The sequence below is a fragment of the Podarcis muralis genome, chromosome 5, assembly GCF_964188315.1.
Source record: "Podarcis muralis chromosome 5, rPodMur119.hap1.1, whole genome shotgun sequence".
Classification (NCBI taxonomy): Eukaryota; Metazoa; Chordata; class Lepidosauria; order Squamata; family Lacertidae; genus Podarcis; species Podarcis muralis.
This window is the reverse complement of record NC_135659.1, coordinates 72,475,601-72,497,565: the sequence shown is the minus strand read 5'-3', so window position 1 is coordinate 72,497,565 and position 21,965 is coordinate 72,475,601. Positions and strand designations below refer to the sequence as shown.

The window sequence follows — 21,965 nt, the reverse complement described above, 5'->3', positions numbered from 1 at the left end:
GTTATTTTTGGTGGTGGCTTCATGCAGCAAGAAACAAGCAAAACGATGGAAGATATATAAAAAGGGTATATAAACGCTCTAGTGAAATGGAGGCAAAATGGAACCATGGAGAAACAAGAGGGATGTATCAGCATGCTTGGACAGAGGGGGAAAGAAGGCATTCCCCCATCAAAAAGAAAAAGCCCAAACAGCCCAATGGAGGAAAGTGGTGGAGGTTCCTAAGCAGAGGGTGGATGGCCATCTGTCGGGGATGCTTTAGCTGCAATTCCTGCATTGCATGGTGTTGGACTAGATGATCCTTGGGGTCGCTTCTAATTCTACAATTCTGTGGCAGCATTCTCAGTTGCCATGGACGAACAAGTGTCATTTGGGGGGGGGGGATTGCTAGGGAGATAGAGGTTCAAGAGGAGCATGCTTTGCTGACAGCCATTGCTGACCCCTAGTAGGGGCATTACCATTAGGGTTTTTTTTTTAGTTAGCGGTTTTTAGTTTGGAGAAAAGGCAAGTAAGAGGTGAAATGACAGAAATATGTAAGATTATGCATGGCCTGGAGAAAGTGGGTGGAACAAGTACAGCTGGAATGCAGATTTGCATTGTGCTGAAGTGGCTACTTAAGTGTCACCATCAGACACTACATTAATGTGGAAAAAATTGCCTTGGGTCAGGCAGCGTTTGGCCAGAGGGTCCAATTAATTTTATTAATTTTATTAATTAATTTGATTAATTATTACATTAATTTTATTATCTAATTTTACGGGTTGCAGTCTAGGCCCGCCCCCTAGTTGGGATTAGCTGTTGCATGTCCCAATCTGATAGTGTTTTCACCACAAGCCCAAATAGTATCATAGGTACCTACCTGAAACTTGGTTTCCAATGTGGTGCACCCTACTTAATTGACTGCAATATAAGCTTTTCAGCTTTGCCTTCATGGCAATACAGTAGTACCTCAGTTTAAGAACAGTCCTGTTTAAGAACGATTCGGTTTACAAACTCCCCAAAACTGGAAATTGTGTCCCAATTTGAGAACTTTACCTCGGTCTAAGAACGGAATCCGAACGGTGGAAGGGCACTGGCGGCGGGAGGTCTCATTAGGGAAAGCGTGCCTCTGTTTAAGAACGGTTTCGGTTTAAGAACGGACTTCCGGAACGGATTAAGTTTGTAAACCGAGGTGCCACTGTATTAGCATCACTTCTTCTATAATACTGGGAACCAGGTTTGTGCTGTTCCTGTTGTTGAATAACTACTTGAAGGTTTCAGTGTTGCTGCTGTGCTTTAAGATATTCCCAGCATTATGACTTGAAACCATAAGCTCAAAGTCACATAGTCTACACTGGAGAAATCAGAGACCCCAGGTGGAAGCTATTTTGAGAACACTTTCCCCTGTTACAAGATCACTAGCAATTGCAGAGGTTGATGGTAGGCAACTTTGGATGCTACAAATAAAGTGCATAACAGAATGAGCAAGTGACTTGCACTTCCTGTGTACAGTGGTACCTCAGGTTAAATACTTAATTCGTTCCGGAGGTCCATTCTTAATCTGAAACTGTTCTTAACCTGAAGCACCACTTTAGCTAATGGGGACTCCTGCTGCCACCGCGCCACCGGAGCACAATTTCTGTTCTCATCCTGAAGCAAAGTTCTTAACCTGAAGCACTATTTATGGGTTAGCGGAGTCTGTAACCTGAAGCGTATGTAGCCCGAGGTACCACTGTAATATAAAAGTCAGAAAATTCTCATGTCTCCTATGCAGTAAGATGCAAGAGTTCCAGCTCAATTACACCTTACATAAGCGCCACCAAAACAAAAACACAAGACTAGAGCGTCTTCTTTCTATGCTTGTTTGTAATGTCCTAATCCACTGTGTGCTAACTCCAAAATGAAACAAGTTCTACTCTTCTACAGCCCATATTAGCTAAATGATTATGTCAGCAGCTGGAAGGAAACAACTTTCCTGATCACTACCAGCTGGGAGGTTTGTCCCATTAATTTGTAAACACAGCAGGAAAAATCAATTCTGTCCCACCCACCCACACATTCAACAACAGAAGCCAGAACACTGAATTTTTTTCTCACCAAGATATGAGTGCAATGAAGCTACTTCTCGTTTTGACAGGGAAGTGACCGGAGGGTGGGGGGAGAGAACTCTGAAGTGACTGTAAGTTTAACACCCAGAAGAAACAAAAATTAGAGCTTAAAGGGTCTCAATGTTTTTCTAAAACATGTTACAAAATTGGACAGGCGGAGTCCTGAGGTTTGGGGCCTATATACGCTATCCAGAGGAGTTTCTCTCCAAGAAAGAGAAAAATCAAAACATCTGCTAGACATTGGTGGAAAACCAAAGTACAGTATTAATTGTCCACACCCCTGAAAGTTAGAGACAGGAATTAGCAGTATTTCATGGGTTGGCTAAACAGAGGAATTACAGGATTACCGAAAGTTACAAGCCCATCTGCAAGAATAGAATGCCTACAATTTAGCTCACAGCCGGATTAACCACCAGGCAAAACTATTATATTAATATAATGTTGCTATGTGTTCAAAACACAAAGCTACCTAGTTTTTCTAAGTGGCCACTATGCTTTATAATATGCACTTAAGCACAGTACACAGGAAGTAGGTTGCTAAGTGCTACAGTGCGCGATAAAATTGAGGATCTGTATGTGTGATTTAAGATGCTCATTTTGAAGAATTAGCCTTGAACATAATGGCTCCCATTTACATGAGCCTAATCAGCTTCCTTCTTCCACCTGCTCTGCGTGCAAAATACTCGTGTGTTTAAACCTCTCAGTAATTGATGTCCATTTTCTCCACAGGATCTCAAGGTACAGTTTGAATGCAAGACAGACAGATGCACCCCTCACACACCCTCTGTCTGCATCGAAGAACCAAACCCCAAACAAAGCAATAGCTAAAGCCAACCTTTCCAAGAACATCCTGCGTTACAACAACACTGAGCAAACTATTTCCCTTTGAAACTCCTAAAACATATGTGACACAACAAAATTGTTACAGAAATTCTAAGTTCTGTTTTGGCAAAGGGTACATATTTTACTTCCTTCAAGAAAAGAATATCCACCTCTTAACTACCGGTAATCCACAAAACTGTTAGCTGGTCATGTGAGGGATAGTGCACATTATCAGTGATATGAGTGGTTTCAGTCTTCTTCCTGCATGGAGACAATGGCTGTGATCAAAATGATCATACCTTAGCTTAATAAGCAGAGATATAAATGAACTTGGTGGCTACACCGTCTGCAGCTTTCCTACTCTCATTGCAGGAGTCTGCAAAGAAACCAGGTATTGTTTCCCGTTTCATCTGAACACAGAAACTACGGATTTTTCCCCCTCCTTTTAAAAACTTGCCTCCTATGTTGTGATTGCACAGTGCTGACACACACACACACAATTGAGGGGTGGGAAGAAACTTAAGATGTCAAGCTGCATAATATCTAGTGGACCAGCTATCCAGAAAAACAAGTTGGCTAGGAACCAAACAAAATGATTTCACGATCACTAGCAAATCCTGATACCACATCATTTCCTTGTTCAAATTATAGGCTGCCTCTAGCTCTTTCTAAACAAAACAGAAATCCTGTTATTTATTTATTTATTTATTTTTGTTTAACCGTGCATTTTAGCTAGGCTCAACTTTGCAAAACAGAAACATATCTAAGGGTGGGGGGGCACACACAACACTTTTCATTAAATGTTAATAACTTATCTTAAGAGGAGCTCAGGCAAACCTACAGGGTTCTCCTTCAAGATCTCAGCTGAAACTCATCAGTCATTTGTTTCAATGGTGCTTGTGCTGGCAAACATCCAAGTAAATTGTGCCTTTAGATGAAGGTGGAATTTGATACGGGGAAGAATACAAATTTTCTTTCAGGCTCCACAGACTTATTTTTAGCAAACTAACAAGCCGTATGTAAACGTTACCACTTTCCTCTTGAGGCAGCACTTCCCTCATGTCATTTATAGGAGTGGTTCAACTGGACAAAAAAGTTCACTGGCTAAATACTTTCCATTGATGATCATCTAACCGCTGGCAGGGTCCTTCCAGCTAGTGAAAAATCCTCACACATTTGGCTATTTCAGAGCACTCCCTCGCTAGCCAACGCTTATTGCGCATTTGGGAAGCATTGAAAGAAGAGGGGAGGAGAGGAGAGGGTGTAATTAGCTTCACTTGTAAAATGTTTGCCATAGTTGTAATGCTGACTGATGGGAAGCCTATGGGGGGAGCCTAATAGATTTCAGGACATTGTTCCTTGCAGATAATAAAGTGTGTGTGTTTCAGGGTGGAGAAATTGGTAAGTGGATACTACTTCCCACCACAAGCCCATATGGATGTAATCAAGCGCAAGGGTGGCAGCTGGGGCCAATAACAGTCACCTGCAGTTGAGGGACACGAGGGGCTTGGGGATCGGTTTTTAATGCTAATTTCCCCTCCAAAACAATGAGCTAGAAAGAGCAAAGTAACAGACGAGATGGGATGAATAGAGACCGGCTGGAACAATAGCTGCACCTGGTGTTAGGAGCAGAGGAACAGAGCTGGCACGCGTCAACAGCACAGGGCACATCTGTTACCCTCACAAAGTAGCCCAGCCCCCTCCTTCTCCACCAGCCTGCGAAAGCCATATGAGGCCTTTAAATATTCACAGCTTGCCGTACAAGCAACAAGTTTGAGTTCTTTCAAAGGCTCCAGTGGTCCCTTCTCTGTCTAGCCTACCAGAGTGCGCCGAATGACAGAAGGCGATCACAATTCACCTCACAGAACAGGGCAAAGAGACCCGTTGAAAAAGCGAGAGAAAGTCAAATTAAGTTAAATGGAAAGCCCAAAAGTCTGCAAATCAAGTTGCTTCCATGGTATGCAGGGTGCGTGGGGTTTTTTTCAGGATCTCACAGGTTTTGTCTCTCCACCCCACACAAATCTGTGCCATTAGCCAAGCAACAGAGTGACATAGCAGAACTCTGCCCAATATGTGCCATCTCTAAAAGACTCGCTTCATATTTGGGAAGACAATCACCTACTGAGCTATCGTTAACTTGCAAAAGGACTTGGCAGCGCAACTGGACTGAATATTAAAGAACTTGTTAAACTTCATGCTGCAAATATGCCACTCGGAGCAAGAGCCTTTAGTGAGGAAATGTACACAGCAAGGGAAAGTCCACAAAAGGTCCCTTCAGAAACTTCTTTCCTGGTAGGTCTATGCTACAGTCAGGAGGCTATGAGATCTTGGGCGCATACTATCGTTAAAAACAGAAGTGGGAATGTTTCAAGATTCAGCTCAGAAACCCAAAACTATAGCCTATATTTAAATCCACTTCATCTCAGAATAGCAGAAAACTTAATTCTGTGGACAGACCATCAAAGCTTTATCCAATTCCATCTCTCATGCAGTACGGAGATTCGAGAGGGCGAAGTCACTGCCACATGTAGCCTTTGAGAAACATGAAATATGTTAATATTTAACTTGTGGTAAAGTTAAAATATTTGGAGTGACTGAGGAAAAACTAGTTCCTAGCAGTTCCTTTTTTCTTGTTGCCTTTTATTCAACTTCTAGGGTGCCTGAATCAGTACAGCTGGCTAAGTCATCTTTTCCTATTTAGCCTCAAAGGTAGTTTCTGAATGGATCATACCTTCCATTGCTGAAAGAGTGAAAAATGTAGCTGCCCAGAATGGCCCAGAAAGGTGATCCAGTCAAAAGAAACCATTCCTTATCCAAGGACAGCCTTCCGCACCCTGATGCTCTTTAGAAGTTTTGAACCACAACTCACATCTGGGTTGTTGTAGGCCAAACATCTGGAGGGTACCAAATTAGTGAAGGCTACCATATACAAATTGAAATTTAGCATGAAGCAATGTATTTCAATCAGCACATCTTAGAAGCTGCCATTGCCCTCCATCAAAACTACACCTGGATTTATTTATTTTAACATTAAAATTTCAGATCAAGGGGAGGGCACTCTTTAAGCTTGACTTCAGGTACAGAAGTACCCCAAGCTGGCACAGCCCCTTTCTAATAAACACAACTAGAAGCTAAACCACCTTATAAAAGAAATAGTGGTAATATTTCTTTAGGATGTGCTTAATATGATTGCACTTGCAAGAAATGAATTAGCATTGGATTCAAATTATTGAGTACCAAATTCAACATTTTTAGGCAACTGGGGTAGTATTCAATACTACTCAGAGTAGACCCGTTGAAGTTAATGGGCATGACTAACTTAGGTTCATTATTTTCAATGGGTCTACTCTGCATAGGATTTAGCTGAATACCACCCTAAGTCATCAGGAAGTTGGAAACTTTACAATTACTGGGCTGTGTAATTTCAAAAAATTTGTTTGACAGCTTTAACAGTATCCATTCAGAATTCAACCAATTTCTCCATGTTTAACCTCTCATCCCCACCCCCACCCCACAAGCAGGTGGCAAAATATCTTTAAACCAACACACATGGCACTTCTTGCATTTACAGCAGATTCACACCAATGCAAACTTGAATTAGGCTACAAACAACTTGAAAATGAATAGGAACAAAATTCAACTTTGAGTCTTTTGATATTCAACTGTACAGAGCTAATAGCATACAATAATATGGTGTTTATGATCAGTGGACTTTGGGTTACTAAATAATATTTGTCAAACAATTAGATCTGCAGAGGGAAAGGGGGCATTAGAACAACAAAAGCCACATTGGTAAGTTCATGAATGAGAAGTATTCATGCTGCAGCTTTTACAGTAAGGAAAATACTCAGGTCTCTTTGTTGAACTGCATTCTCTCAATTGAGCAACAGTTCTTGGCTTACTTTAATCCAGGGATGGGGAACACTTTTCAGCTTGAAGAACACATTTCCTTCTGCACAACCTTCTCGGGGTGATATGCCAGTGGTTAGCGGGGCCAGAGGCAAAAGTGCAGAGAGAAATGAATGTGAATGTTATGCTAGTTTTGATACACCCTCATGCATCCAAGCAACCACGAAGTGTTATCAGAGTTCATAGACACATTCCCGCCATGCAAAAACACCAAGAAGGGTGAAAGCAGGGCCAATGAGAGATGTGGCCTAGAGAGACCAGAAGGACCACATCTCTCTTCTCATGTTATTCAAAACAGAGTTTGAGGTCTTTCTTCTCCAAAGTCTAGCCTTTCAAGTTACGGAAATTCTTCTCAAAGCTATTGAGAAGCTCTCTTTCAATAGCTTGGGTGTCTGAAAACTCTAAAAGTAGCTTTATGCTTTTCACGTAAGAATGAGACCACCAGTCCTATGGTCAAAAATTTACTGAAGGACCTCACCTCGAGTATTCATATCTGAAGATACTGATAAATATCTATGGGTAGACCAACATGCTTCAGTCAAATGGCTTTCTAAAGGGACTTTCTAGTAAATTACATTCATCCAACTCCTAACTCTCACTGTATCTCCTCAAGATGACACACTTATCAAACTCCTGGTGCTAGATTAGGAATAGTACACCACACACAGAGACACACACAATAAACTACTGCTGGTTTCTCTATATAGCCTCACACTTCCAAGGAGCTCATTAGCAACACTGACCACTGCATGAGCCTTTGAGGAAATCAAGCTAGACACACGTTGAAGATGATCACCCACAAGACATTTTATGTCATGAAGCAACACCCACTATGTTTTTTGTATGTGCATTACTGATGAGGAAAAATGCAGCACTGCCTACTTCTGTAAACTATTTCTTAGCAGCACACTAACATAAATTGAAAGAAAGGACCAAAAATGAGGTGGGAGCAAAGGGTAAGCTCACAGTTGCAGTCATTGCTTTCAGCTCTGAATAACCACAACTAAGCAGAAGAGAAAGCTTGCTCAAGTCCCTATGTTTTCAGGTTTAGGAAAGCAAATGTTGTTTGGGATGCAAGCATAGGCATTGTTATAATGCAGTATGTCAGACTGGGGGATTTGGCTGTTAGCAGTGAACACATGCATAGTACTATTGATCACTTTGCTAAAAAGGGAAGCCCCACCATTTTGCATGAACCAAACAAAAGCAAGTGGGAATTAGGGAATAAACCTGCCTTGGTCTAGGTGTCCCAAAGGACGAATGCACATCTTTAAACCTTTCCAGTCTGATCTCTTAAGTAACTGGGTGAAGCATTTAATGGAAACACAGAAAAATAAAACGATAGTGGGTCAAGAGTTTGAATCCTGTACACAAAAAACAAAACAATAATTTGGGGCAAACAATGATTTGGCACTTCCTGGGTGCACAAAACAGAATCCAATGTCCTGTAGTGACCCATTACACACAATTATACCTTGACAATGAAGACTTTTATAATGAGTGCACACTGCTGCACCATAAACTGCACCAAAGAGTTAAACACCGGCAGCATTAACTGCTGCTTTTTCCAGGAGAGGGAGCATGTTAAGTGTACGCAAGCCTGACAGGAATGCAAACAGAACAATATGCATTTTTTTAAAAAAAACAGCATTAAAAATTATTTGAAATGAAAACTGGAATTCACTGCTTTAGTTTATCCCATTACTGCATGACTGTCATTTTTATGCAAATATTAAAAAAAATAAAATTATTGTAGTGTAAAGTCTATGGCATCATATATATTTATTTAAAAAAACATCCCATTACACTATGAATTACTGAAAGCTAGCATCCTTCCTAAGAAATAATGTTTCCTCATGACAAAAGAAAGATACGGCATTTGCACTGCTATTTCTCTCAGCTACGAAAATCCATGTAGCAAATCTGCTCATCTAATGAAGTTTTGACACAGCAGAGGCACTGCAGTCAAACTGAGGGTTGGTTAGGGAGCGGGGAGGGAGCTGTAGCAAAGTACTGCATCTGTTAACATTTTCTCTTGCATGCACACACACACACACAGGCACCAACCTAATGAATAAAATTGTGCTTCTGGTGCAATTTAGGCCACAAAACAGCTTAAAAAAAAATCCCAGTAAAACTGACATCAGAACAGCCTTCTTTAAGATGAGTATTATTTAGAGGAGCTCACTTACCGTATGCACTCAAAGGCCAAACAACAACAACAACCAGGCTGCTGTCCAAAAGACACCCGATTTCTTTAAAATATAAATAAAAATGGGTCTTCTTTTGCAGCTCCTAATCTTCAAGCGGAGTCTGTGACAAACCTTCCTTCTCTTTTCATTAGCTGGACATGTGTCAGCTTCCTCACATCTGCGATTTCTCACTGACTGGAGCCGCCTGTCTGATTCCAGAGAAACACAGATGGATCCCAGATGGGAAGGTCCTGCCAAACAGACCAGCTCTTTACCTTGCCAGAATACCCAGATATGCGCTCTCTCGCTCTTGCTCTCACACACGTCTCTCTCTCTCTCTAGTCCCCCCCCCACCGCCCGCCTCCCTGTCACTTGCTCTCTGTTACCAGGACTCTCTGCCAGCTGATGTCACTAAGTACACACCTACTGGTGGCTTTCACATTAAGTCTGACATTAATATGTTAAAGACTTGTAATTTGTTTATAGCCAAATTGGGGGGGGGGGGGACAGCATCGTGCTAAAACTATCCAAGAACCCTGGTGAGTAACGGCAACGGCGATGGCACTGCCTGTCCACCGGGACTGACCATGTCAAAAGCCTCATCTTTATCCTCCTCCAGCTCTTCTTGCCTTTTATGAAACATGCACACTGGAGGCTAATATACTATGTCATAAGCTTCCTTGGGACAAATGGAGTGGTCATCTCAAAGAGAGCACAAGGTTGTTGTTTTTGCTAAGTGGGTTCCAATGAATGCAAGGGGTAGGATTTACGCCACATTGCTATGCAGAGCACAAACGAATACAAAAAGCCAATCAAGTGAATATGGAACCCCATCACTGCGCTTGTATGACCTGCACCCGGCAGAGGCCACTTGTGATTAATGGCCATGAGATAGTGTAGCCAAACATCTAGAGAGGGACAATACCTTTTAGCAGTGCAAAAGCCACTCCCAATCTCTACATTGTGCAAATTCCAATGTTAAAAAATTAAAAAGCCTTCCCCCTTAATTTTGCCAAATATACCCTTTTCTGAATAAATCAGACCTTGCCTCCTTCTTTCATGCCCTATTTAACTCTGCGCTTGATTATCATAATGCACTCTACGTGGGGCTGCTCCATAAAGTATTCTGAAACTTCAACTGGCACAGAATGATGCCCACAGGTTGCTGCCCAGCCTTAAGTAATCAGAACGTATTAATTTTACCCCCCTCAGGTGTTCCTTAAACTATCTGGGGACAGCACAGTGGAAAGGTATGACTTTCCAAGTGGGAATATATAAAGGACAGTTATAAGTGTGTTCTGAGAATCCTTACAGTCCTCCCCACACATCAAGAAATCTGCATTAATCACAGTTCCCCATCATTCAACTGAATGTGTTTAGTATAGGTGGGGTACAAAGGGGGCTTCTAACTTGGGCAATTATTTCAGGAATCTGACAAAATGGGCTCTGTCTGTTGAAAGCTTATGCCATCATCTATCTATGCTAAATCTCTAAAGCTACCACAAGACTTGTAGTTGTTGTTGCCCTTGTTGTAGTAATGAAGGGAAACAGTAATATAGACCAATCTGGTTATCCTCCAAACCCCTCGCCAGACTACTGAAGTGTTCATCAAAAGCTTCATCTTAACTTTCAGTTTTGATTTATTTATTTTTAAACTGAATTTGGAGAAATTGTTTGATAAATTAGCACATTAATTTTCTGAAGCTTTCCAACAGCATGTAAAACTTCCCTGTAAACTGTCTCTCATATGTTGGTCACAGGGTCTGCAACAATACAAAATGTGGCATGTGTTAGCAATTAGAAAGCAGCAGCGGGGGGGGGGGATGATAGGTTTCTGATGTTACAGGAGTGCTAAACTAGATCTCGAATCCCCAACACAGGAAGTGCATGTTTATAAGGCAAGCATTCTCACAAGATGGAAGAAATGATCAAAGGAGGGGGAAAGCCAGTAAGAAGTCACATGGTTTTTTAAGTTATGCAAGTGTGCTTCAGATGGCAGCCTCAGAAAAGCCTTCAATTAATTGCCTAGTACATATTGCTGTGGTTCTTGAACTGTTACAGAAAATGTGTCATGAATGAGAATGATTTGGCCTCCATATTTTTAAAGATGTATGCCAATGCTTAAAAAGTAGGTGTTTAAAATTCCCAGAGTCAAAATCATTCTACTGGGTGCTGAAGAGATTACCAAAAGCTAAACCAGAGTGCTTAAAAACCCTGAGGACAAGCAGGAAGTGAAAAACTCCCAACAAGGTAGCAATATCCCCAAGTTCTCCAGATTTCTAGAGATCCCAATGTACATGGCATGGGGCTGAAATCCTTCATTTTGTTATCTGCATTCACACACCAGTGTAATCAATGAGGCTTCACAGGAGACATGGGCACTAGCACTCTATATCACAGGCCTTTTTTAAAAAGATATTGGATCAGAGAAATAGTATTCCCTGATAAATTACTTTTAGTGCTGTTAAGAATACTCTGCGAGAAAAATGATTAAGAGCATATTCTAAGTCAAAAAGCAGACATTAGTTATTGCTGTCGTGAACTGCATGTGAATATTTAATAAAGACATTTTTTTCAGGAAAATTGCTCATACAAGAATAAAGATGCACTCTTTTTTCTGACACAAGTATTATATTCTTACACATATATGAAAAAAATATGAAGCTGCAACACACTAAGAATCTATTAGTTGGATTATTCAAGCAAACTGGGAAGTATATTGCTCCTTATTAAATAGCTTAAGTAGCTACCCCCATCCAACAGTTGCTTCCATCAGCATAGAACTGTAATAAAGCACTTGCATCTGTTGAATTTCTGCCTGTCAGGCAGCTGTTGAGGGTTCACGAGCAATTTTCATGTGCCCATCAAAATGTGATGGGCTCATCTCCTTCACGATAGCTGTTTCTTTGGGCTGCTTCACATACTCCTTTTTTCAAACGAACCTATAAATTACTAGACGTTTTAATTTGAGCACACACATGCACACACTGGCAAATGCATGCGTCTTGCAGGTACACTCATAGTGCAGCTGGTAGTTGCCACAGCTCCAAATTGTGAAGGTGACATACCTGAGTAACATCTGAAACAGCCTTCAAAAACAATTATGTGAGTTTACCCTTCCCTTCAAAGATTCACACTTACTTGATCACCATAGGCTCTTTTAGTGAATAAATGTCCTTAGTGTATGGCACGAATGGGCCCCTTCAGATGTCGTTAGACTATAATTCCTATCAGCCCTGGGCACTCGCCTTGCTTGTTGGGACTGATGGGGGTTGGAGTCCAGCAGTTTTATGGAGCACTGTTCCCCATCTATGGTGTATGGCATTGCTTAGTTGCACTAGCATCAATGTTCCTCATCTATAAAATAGTAGTTATTACTTGGTTGGTTACCTGTGATCACATCTTTATGTTCTCCTGGTGCCCTTTTAGGTCTGATGTTAAGATTTCTGCAGCAGCTCAGAAATGAATTTGTACTTGTTATAGCAAGGTTTCCCCAATTTATGGTCCACAAGGTACAGGAATCCATTGTAATCAGCTCTTCCTCCCCTCTCCAGCTGCCATTTTTGGAACTGGTTCCAATGGGCTGATCCTAGAGTTCTAGTTTGAAAAACAAAAGGTAAATCCTACAAGCTTGAGGTTGGTCCAATTCAGTCCTAAACGGTTATCCTCATCAGCAAACCTCCCACAGAGGAAACAGATTTAGGGCATTCTGCATACGAACTTTCTAACACAGCAAGGTTTTGATAGGAAAAAAATGAGGCAGCAAACCAGCTTGGAGGAGGAGCAGCCAATGCCAGGATTTTGCAACCCAGACAGCAACAGCTCAGTGGAAAGAAATAATACTGCCTGCAATGACCGGGAAAATGCTTTGAAGCTGTTTTATTTTCTTCATGTAAGAAATTTCCATGCAACAAGCTAGGAAAACCGAAGTTTTGAGCACAGAAGACTATTCATATCTGCATCCTCAATGTGGTTTCCGAGTTTTAAGCCAGAATTTCTGTACCTATCACAGGCCATTTCCACAATTTCCACAGAAGTTGAACTTGTGCTGACTTTTGTTAACTGTGATGTTGTCATACAACCCTTCCCCTTTTGTTGCTAGTTTTTACCCTGGAAAGAGGTCTCTAACTATTAGCATTTATCAAAATGCTGCCCCTGGCATGGAGATTATTTAGGAATGCAATAGCAAACACTCATTGGACCTCTTCCCAGCACTTTGCCTAGCATGGGCTTGTCCTTTGCCCTTCCATGCTATAAACAGGCTGTGGGGTCTACAGGACTTTCCATATCATGAGATAAATGGTACCCACTTCCTTTCACCCCTCCCTGCCGCATCTCCCTCTCACTCTTTTTTAAAGCTAAAGCATAAGATGATCCAGTGCAGAGGCAACACTGGTGTACCATTGATGTACTTACAGCATTTATTAGGATCCATACCACTAAAGTAGGGAAGTGATAGAGACCACCTTCCTGGCTGATGAGCTTTAAATACACCTGTATTGGCCTCTTTTCTTTGGAATGCAAGAATCATTAGTCCTCTTCAGGCAAACACAATGGGGCAAGCATGCAAACCCCATCTCCAGAGACCCTGGCCATTCTAGTTGCACTTCAGACCTTCCTGTGTTGAGAGAGGGGATGTGAAGGAGAGTTTTAAGAGCACTGGGTAAACATGTTTAGAAGCCTCATTGTGATAGTGAAACCTTGCAAACACAGGAAAGTCTGGTGTAAGGTCATGTAAGGGATAGCTTCTCCTCACTTTCTGCCCACAAATGGTTCCCTGTGAAAGACCAGAAGTATTTTATGCCTGGGGAAATAACTTCTATTCAGTACGAATGCCTCAGATCAGAAGACCTGTACAGGTATAATTACTCAGTATGCATGAGTCAGCATGCTATTAATATGTTAATACCAGCACAGCAGCAGTTAAGAGGAAAAAAGGCTGCAACCCTATGCAATTACTGGAGAGTATATCCTAACTTCAAGTAAGCATGCAATGAAATCCATGCCCCATTGATTTTAACGGACTCAGACAGTGTGCAATGTAACTGAATACTCTCGACACTTTTACAACAAGCTGCTGTCAGACTGTTTCTTAAGCAATCTGATTTAGAGATGCAGGGTCAATTTTGCTGTGGTAAGATAGCCACTCCTCTCCTCATAGCATAAGCTCAAGTAGGTCTCTCCTTTATAACTTTTTTGAGTATTTAAACAACATAAATCAAATGCTGAGGGGGCATTTTTACACTTCTGACCCTGATCCAGCACCTAAAGTATAATTTGCTACACAAACTGACCTCTTCAAAAAGACTCGTGCTCTGTGCAATAGCTGGGACCATCTTGCAGTAAGAGTTCTACAAATAAAGCACGTGTGTTCAGAAAGCAATTTCACTGCTTCTGAACAAAACTCCTGAATTGCCACCCCACTCTACATTTCAGTTAAGATTTGGTAGGGCTACTGTTATAAGAATTTTAAGGTCATATATTAAAAAATTAAATGTTCATAACTGTATATATAAACCACATGTCTGAAACCCCACAGATTAGGTCCTGAACAAATTGACCTCAAATATTTCTCTGCAAGGTCAAAGTGGGAAACCTCCCCATTGTCTCTTTCCTCACAAATCCTGTCTTAAGGGAACATTCAAGATATGAACAGAGTGCGAGCCTCTGACCTGTGACCTAGATTCAGGAATTAAGTACAGTGGTACCTCGGGTTAAGTACTTAATTCGTTCCGGAGGTCCGTACTTAACCTGAAACTGTTCTTAACCTGAAGCCCCACTTTAGCTAATGGGGCCTCCTGCTGCCGCCGCACCGCCGGAACACGATTTCTGTTCTCATCCTGAAGCAAAGTTCTTAACCTGAAGCACTATTTCTGGGTTAGCGGAGTGTGTAACCTGAAGCGTATGTAACCTGAAGCGTATGTAACCTGAAGCGTATGTAACCCGAGGTACCACTGTAGTTATATTAACAAGAGTGGCCAAAAATCCAGATAATGCAATCAGGTAACCTGCCAGACAGGAGATAAACAACACACTCAGATTTCTGTTGTAGACCACCTTTTCTGTGATGTGGGTATGATGTATCTGGGGGTTGGTCTTGGGCTACACCCCTTCTGTGATGTATGATGGTTCTGGGGGTGGTCTTGGACTCCAGGGTGGGCAATTTATATAAGGGCTTGCACGCATGGCTCTGGGTCCTCCTCCTCTCTCCTGCATGTGGGGGAGCACCCTGCTGCAACAGTTAATAAAGATCAGGCTCACTAGCTGCTTTGCTTCTCAATATTCTCTGGTTGGTCTCTGCTATTTTCTCCTACCAATAGAGAACCTACAAAAGGACTCTATATGGGTTCTTGGGTACCGCATAAGGGAAAAGGAGCAGGTTTTTTTTTACTTATATCAGCTACCGAAGGCCAAATAAAGTCTAATGAATAAATGCCAACTGACCCCTCTCGCTGCAATCAGAACTGTGAAATGGGAATAAAATAATAATAATAGAAAAGAACAAAGTGCTCCCCTTGAAAGAAGCAGTTTGGAACCCTATTCTAGAATCTGACTGCCTCCAACATGTCTGTCTCACACCTCCAGGCATTGGTTCAACATTTGAACAGTTTTAATTTGGAAATGGTCTGTCATACTGCTTAGGATATTGGATACCATCAATTGAACTGGGATCAGTTTACACTTGAAGTTTCAGCAAACAAATTAATTACTCTCAAACCTCGATACTGCCAGAGAATCGTGTCAGCTGCAGGATATGAGGGAAGAAAGCAGCCACCTCCTGAACTATTACTTGAAAAGGAGAAATATTACAAATTGCAACCTGAATTAGATATTTATGTTCTACTCTTCTGTCCAATAAGGATCCCCAAGGAAAAAAATATTGTCACCAATTAAAAAATAAATAAGCCAGCCAACAATACAACAGCAGAAAAAGCAAAAACAAAAAAACTGATGACCTGTAAAACTAACCACACATTAAATAAATACAGTATTGGGTTGTATCCAACTAAGTTTTACTCAGAGTAAACCGACTGAAATTGATGGACCTATCTTGTCACGCGCAATAAGTACAAGTCTACGCCAAACATGGCTGAAACTGAATATAAATCACTGATCCTAAACATCCTCTGAAATAGCAGTAATGTCTAAAACTTAGCACAGAGGGAACCAAACGGCTCCACAAAGGGAGGCTTTGCAGAGCCTAGGTGCCACTATCAAAAAGGCTTCAACTTCCAAGGACATTTACTCTATTTCAGATAATCCAAGGGAGATAAAACAGGGCCTCTTTTGATGAGCTCACAGCAAGAAAGTTCATTTCATCAGACCTGTATGCATATTCATGTAGATATATGAATAACCTATCTTCTACAACCCTTTTCAGTGTAAGGTTAAAACACTCTTTATTTAGGCAACCTTATATTTTGCTGCCTAACTTTATTTAGACAACATGCAAACATTGACATATTTTGCCCTTTTCTGCTGTTACTTTTAGTTATGTATAAATCTTTTTAACTACGATGATAGAATCGTAATTTATAAATATCTTGTAAACTGTTGAGAGGTTTTGCTACAATGAAGTGGTGTGTAAATTTTGTTAAACAAACAAAAATAACAGGGAAATGTAATATTAGAGTTTAGTTTAACTATGGTAAGTTCCAAACTTCAGTCCCACCTGTGCCTAAATCAAGCGGGGGGGGGGGGGGGGGGAGTGATCAGACGAACAGCTTAAGACCTTACTTGGGAGAGGATGTTAGTAGTGAGAAAGATGCTTCTGTGGTTAATTACTCCAATGCAGCAATTTGTTATGCATGACAATAGGGAGTTCATACCTTTGTGGAACTACAAAACAAGGCAACAAAAAGTCTTTGGCTGAATAGCTGTCTGAACAAGATAGGAGAGGAGTGAAGAATCAGATGTTGGTGGCACTACAACCCCTCTGAACTCTCACCACTGGACTCCTAGAATTAGAGTCCAATGACAACTGGAGGGCTTGAAGTAGGTGTTTCGAATGTACGAATTATAAAATTCTAGTTTCAAGCTGCCTTCACTACTAGCAACACAAAAACCTTGTTGCGAATCTCCAGATTTTTAGCTTTAAACCTAAATACATTTTTCACACACATTAAAAATAACACCTAAGGTTCCCTTACATTGTTTTTGAGGTGTGCAGATGGTCTTCACGTGAGCTGTAATGCAGAAGAGAATCAGAATGTGTACTGGTACAAATTAGTAAACGTGCTTAGTCCTTACTGTTTTGGCTCCAGGAGACCTACAAATTTATTGTGGCATAAGCTTTTGTGGACTACAGTGGTACCTTGGGTTACAAACACCTCGGGTTACAGAATCCGCTAACCCGGAAGTAGTACCTCGGGTTAAGAACTTTATCTCAGGATGAGAACAGAAATCGTGCGGCAGTGGCGTGGCGGCAGCGGGGTGCCCCATTAGCTAAAGTGGTACCTCAGGTTAAGAACGGACCTCCGGAACAAATTAAGTTCATAACCAGAGGTACCACTGTATAATCAACTTCATCGGAGGCATGAAGTGTTATCTGGTGGCAGGCACACGTATGCATGGTTGTGGGGAGGTGGGAATGATAGATAGAAAAAGTCCAGAGAAAATGAAATAAGGAAAGTAAAGATAAAGTTAGCTCTCTCTTCTCCCCCCACCACTAGGAAAAACAACCCAAATTGTGTATTCAGGGTAACGCCTCATGCATGCAGTGCTGTTCAAGAAAGCTTACTACACCATAATGAATTTGCTAATTTCTAAGGTGCCAGAAGACTGCTGTTGAATTACATCTTGATCAGTGCTTTTGTTAAGCAGATCCTGTATTTATATTTAAACAAAAACCAACTTAGGATGCAACCCTATACTGACTTACCCAGGATGAAGCCCCATTGAATTTTAAAGGGCTTTAAGTACAGGATTAAACTGTTATGCTATGAGTGTGTTAGTATCGGTTTTAAGGGGCTCTTCCAACCATTTACATAGTGATCCTCCTTGCAGCCAATACTGTATTATTCAAACAAAAAAAATTTAATTTGCAAGTTCAATACTGGAATGCTTCCCTCTCATCCTCTCACTGATCCCAACCTCCCAATTTGTATAGTATCTCCAAATATCAGTGTGCATATATATATATAGAGAGAGAGAGAGAGAATGAATATGGCCAGGGGAGGAAAAAAGACAGACCTTTTTGTGCCTGGCCTGGCATTCCAAGCTCTCCACTCGTGGCTCCATGAAGTCTGATTCAGCAACAGTGCTGGGAGCTATTAGTTTACGAAGGACCAGCACGCCCACCCAAGCGCAGACGACTGCGAGGGGCTCCTCTTACACCACCACCATGTGCCTTTCATTCTGCCTTAGAGGAGGCCTGAAAGGTTGTGGTTTTCACTTAAGACAGGAAACCAATCAAAAGCCAGAATGGCCAGGGGAGAAGGGAGCAGAGGTCAAAAGGAGAATTACAGGATCTCTTCCAGACTGCGGGGCTGGCACAGGAGATATTAATTAATGTGCAATTTATTGGAAGGTTTTGGCACCATCACCATCCATTAGCTTAGTTCAATGTAAACTAATGTGCATTTCGTCCTTCCTTCTTTGCCCTTATTCCACCTCTCCCTACTGTTTATAGATCTGGGGAACAGCCACTCTTGTCTGCAGTCTCGCTTTTCCTCTGCAGCCATTCTCTTTCCTTTCCCCATTGGAAGTAGGTGTCAGTAACTGCATGCTGACCTTCCTTACACCATCCTGTTCCAATAACTCTTTCAATCTTTCGCTCATATATATATTTATTTTAAATATATATATAAATGAATGAATGTTATCTGTTGACAGAACACAACAGTTCTGTTGCAGCAGTGATGCAGATACCTGCAAAACAAACTACAGTACTTCTATATTTTTTAAACAAACAGCAGGTCTAAATACATATCAAACAAACTAGAAACTAGCATTTCTAGCACAAAACAACTTTCAAATGACAAGCCTCCATGGCATGTAAAATGTACAGGTAGGGCAACCATACAATATAACCACAACTCAGACCCATGGCAACTTGAAGATCATTTGTGACCCAGGCAACTTTGTGATAGTATTTCCTATATAGCCTTTTTTTTAAAAAGTGCTCCTGCACCTTCTCTCACCTTCGGTGTTTACAGCAGCATTTGCTCATTCATACCATATTTTAATTATATTGGGTTAGCTGCTTTTGAGAGACAGGTTGACTTAATCAATGCTATTTCTATTTATTTCCACAAACTTATATCCTTCCTATTCTCCCAATGGGAACACAGGCCACCTAATGATGCAAATTACAAAAACAACCAAATCCACTTCTTTGCAAAGTAATCGTAACAAGCAGCAGAATGAGCATGGGGAAATTGTGCAGCCCAAAGTCATGGCAGAATAAGAAGTGTTTACAGTAAGTTTAAAAACAGCTGAAGTGGGGACAACCAAAGGGAAAAAATGGGAGAGTTCCATATCTGGTGGCTGGTACCAAAAATGCCCTTTCGCATGCCACCACCCAGGTATCTCATAGGCAACCAGTGCAAAAATTGGAGTATCAGGGTAATATGATCCGCACCTTGCTGCCTCTGATAACAACCAGGCAATGGCACTCTGCACGAGCTCCTGAGTGTCCTCTCTGGCATTTTGGAGCCTGAGAAACTCCTTGGCTGGGTGGGTCAAGACAGGAGCACAAGAGACACAAGTCTCGCTCAGAGGCACTGGTAAGAACATACAATCGTCCCTACCATGTGGCAGTGGAGGCTGTGAAAAAGACTTGTCTTGCAGCTCACATTGCATCCTCTACTAGCCAGCCGTCTGACGGTCTGGAGATTACTGGAAGGAGGAACCTCTTGAGCACACGAAGACCCACTGTGACCAACAGGCTTTTGCACTTTTGAGGATAAAGCTGCTTGACTTCCATGCGATTTTGCACTCGTGGCATGCAATTTCACTGCCTATTTCAAGTAGACATTTCCTCAGTCTTTTACAAAAGTGTGCAAGGCCCACACTGCTGCTCTCTGACAGCACAAAACCGAGCATAGCACAGTCTAGCACTGCGACGCCTCAGATGGCACCAGTATTACAGTTGGAGCGTTCTGCCTCAAGGAGCCCAAGGAGTGCCCAGCTTGAGCAGCCTAATCATCCCTGGTATCACTGCAGAGACTGCCAAGTAGGGGGACCAACTGTGGCAGGGACACCTGTCCGATAGGAAATAGACTAAAACCAGCCATTCATTTCACACAGGCCAGTAAACAGCTGTCAGATGGTAATAACTTCATCAATGCCAACCTGGGCTGCAGCTGATCCAGTGACCTCCAAGTGAAAGGCTCCATATGCCATTCCTAATCTCCTATAAGCCATTTAGCGTTTGCAAATAATTAGTCAAGCTTTTTTTTTTCCATTTCTTGTCAAAAATGCAGTTTAAATACAGCTTGGGGGGGAGGAATTAGTCGATCAATTGCAACAACTTATTAATTGATTCATTAATGCAGTACAGCGGCACAGCACTAATTAAAAAGCATTGTACCCTAAAGGGAGCCAGATCTACAACAGTGCTCTGGTAGAAAGGAAAGCAGGGGCATGAACGCTGCTGGCATTGCCATTAACAAGCTTGATGCATGTCTCTTCCTTTCTCCAAAGTTAAGCAACTGGGATGCTTAACATCTGGGCCAGAAAACACAACTGGCAAGAGGAGACAGGTTTCTAGCATCTTTTTTAAAACCCTGTTTTCACTTTATTGATTTCATTTTATTACTTACCAAGGCAGTTGTTTCTGTTCAATGTTGGGGGTTTTTTTTTTGTTATACATCACCTTCTTTTCAAGAGCATGGGGGAAAGAATCTGAAGAAATTCCTGACTTCGAGAATATAACTTGTCAGCGTAAAAACTCCAGTTAAGAAGCAACTCTCAAAGATTCACAGGTGTAGAAGCATTACACCTTGACCACACAAGTTGTTTTCCCCCCTCTTCAGCCACGAACATTAAAACCTTTTAATTAATTGAAATTAATTGCAATTTACTACATTTAGCTCTGGAGTAGAACCAAAGAAGGAAGTTCGGAGAGGATTGCTACGTGTAAATGCTGCTGATCATCAGTCTGCCCGCCTCAAAACACTCTCAGCCTTTCTGGACAAAGAAATGACTTCTGCCTGGCGTTGCTGCAAACTTAAAAACTGGCGCATGCTGAGTGTGTCAGCCTGTGTGTCAGAAGAACATGTGGCAGCCCCAGGTGGCCTTCAGCAAAATCTGCCTGCCTACAAAGAAGTTCAAGAGCTTGATCTCATCTTCCTCCCTACAGTTCCCTACAAAAGATGGTTAGCATCCAGTCACATTAGCATTTAGCTACATTAATGCTAATGTAACAGCACCTCCAGAGGAAACAGGGGTGGGGAGGAACGTTTTAATGATTTCGTAAGAACATTGGGACTTCCAGATTCAGCAGACTTGAACAAAATACTAATAATCAAGGCTTCATTAGATATAAGTCTTAGAGGCTTATTTTGCCTCAGCGGCTCAACTTAAGATGACTAGAATGCCAACAAAAGAGTTCAAACACGCTGATGTAAAAACACTCTGATTCCCGGACCATCCATGGGCTGGATTTAGAAGGCGATCGGGCAGCATCCGGCCCCCGGGCCTTAGTTTGCCTACCCATGCTATACAAGCCTGGCTCAGAGGGTTGCTAAGACAGAGACCATCTGGGAATCGCATAGAAGGTGCTCCAAACAATCTGAAGTGCCACACCACACACAATGGGCAGTACACAATTTCCGTTGAAAGTAGGCAGACCTACATCTGCTAAGCAATCCCACTGAGTCTGAGTATCAAACAAATTCATGACACACTCTAGCAGTGCTATGATGCAGATGCAACTATAGATTGTCAAATACGCCGCCACACAGTTCCAAATCCCAGTTCCTATTCGCCACAGCCACAAGTGCCTTTTTTGTGG

The 21,965-nt window shown here is 41.7% G+C and overlaps 1 protein-coding gene across 7 annotated transcripts in view; it reads right to left on the bottom strand.

Moving 5' to 3' along the window:
* Positions 1 to 21,965, bottom strand: part of CBFA2T2 (CBFA2/RUNX1 partner transcriptional co-repressor 2) — a 68,721-nt gene that overhangs the window by 35,276 nt on the left and 11,480 nt on the right. Inside the window, exon 1 of one of the 7 annotated variants that reach the window (XM_077929207.1) lies at positions 9,008 to 9,138. The exons of the other annotated variants lie outside the window; for them this stretch is intronic. The gene's annotated coding sequence lies outside the window, so the exon portion shown is untranslated. Of the gene's footprint in view, positions 1 to 9,007; positions 9,139 to 21,965 lie in introns of those variants that run through there. 7 annotated transcript variants of the gene reach the window in all.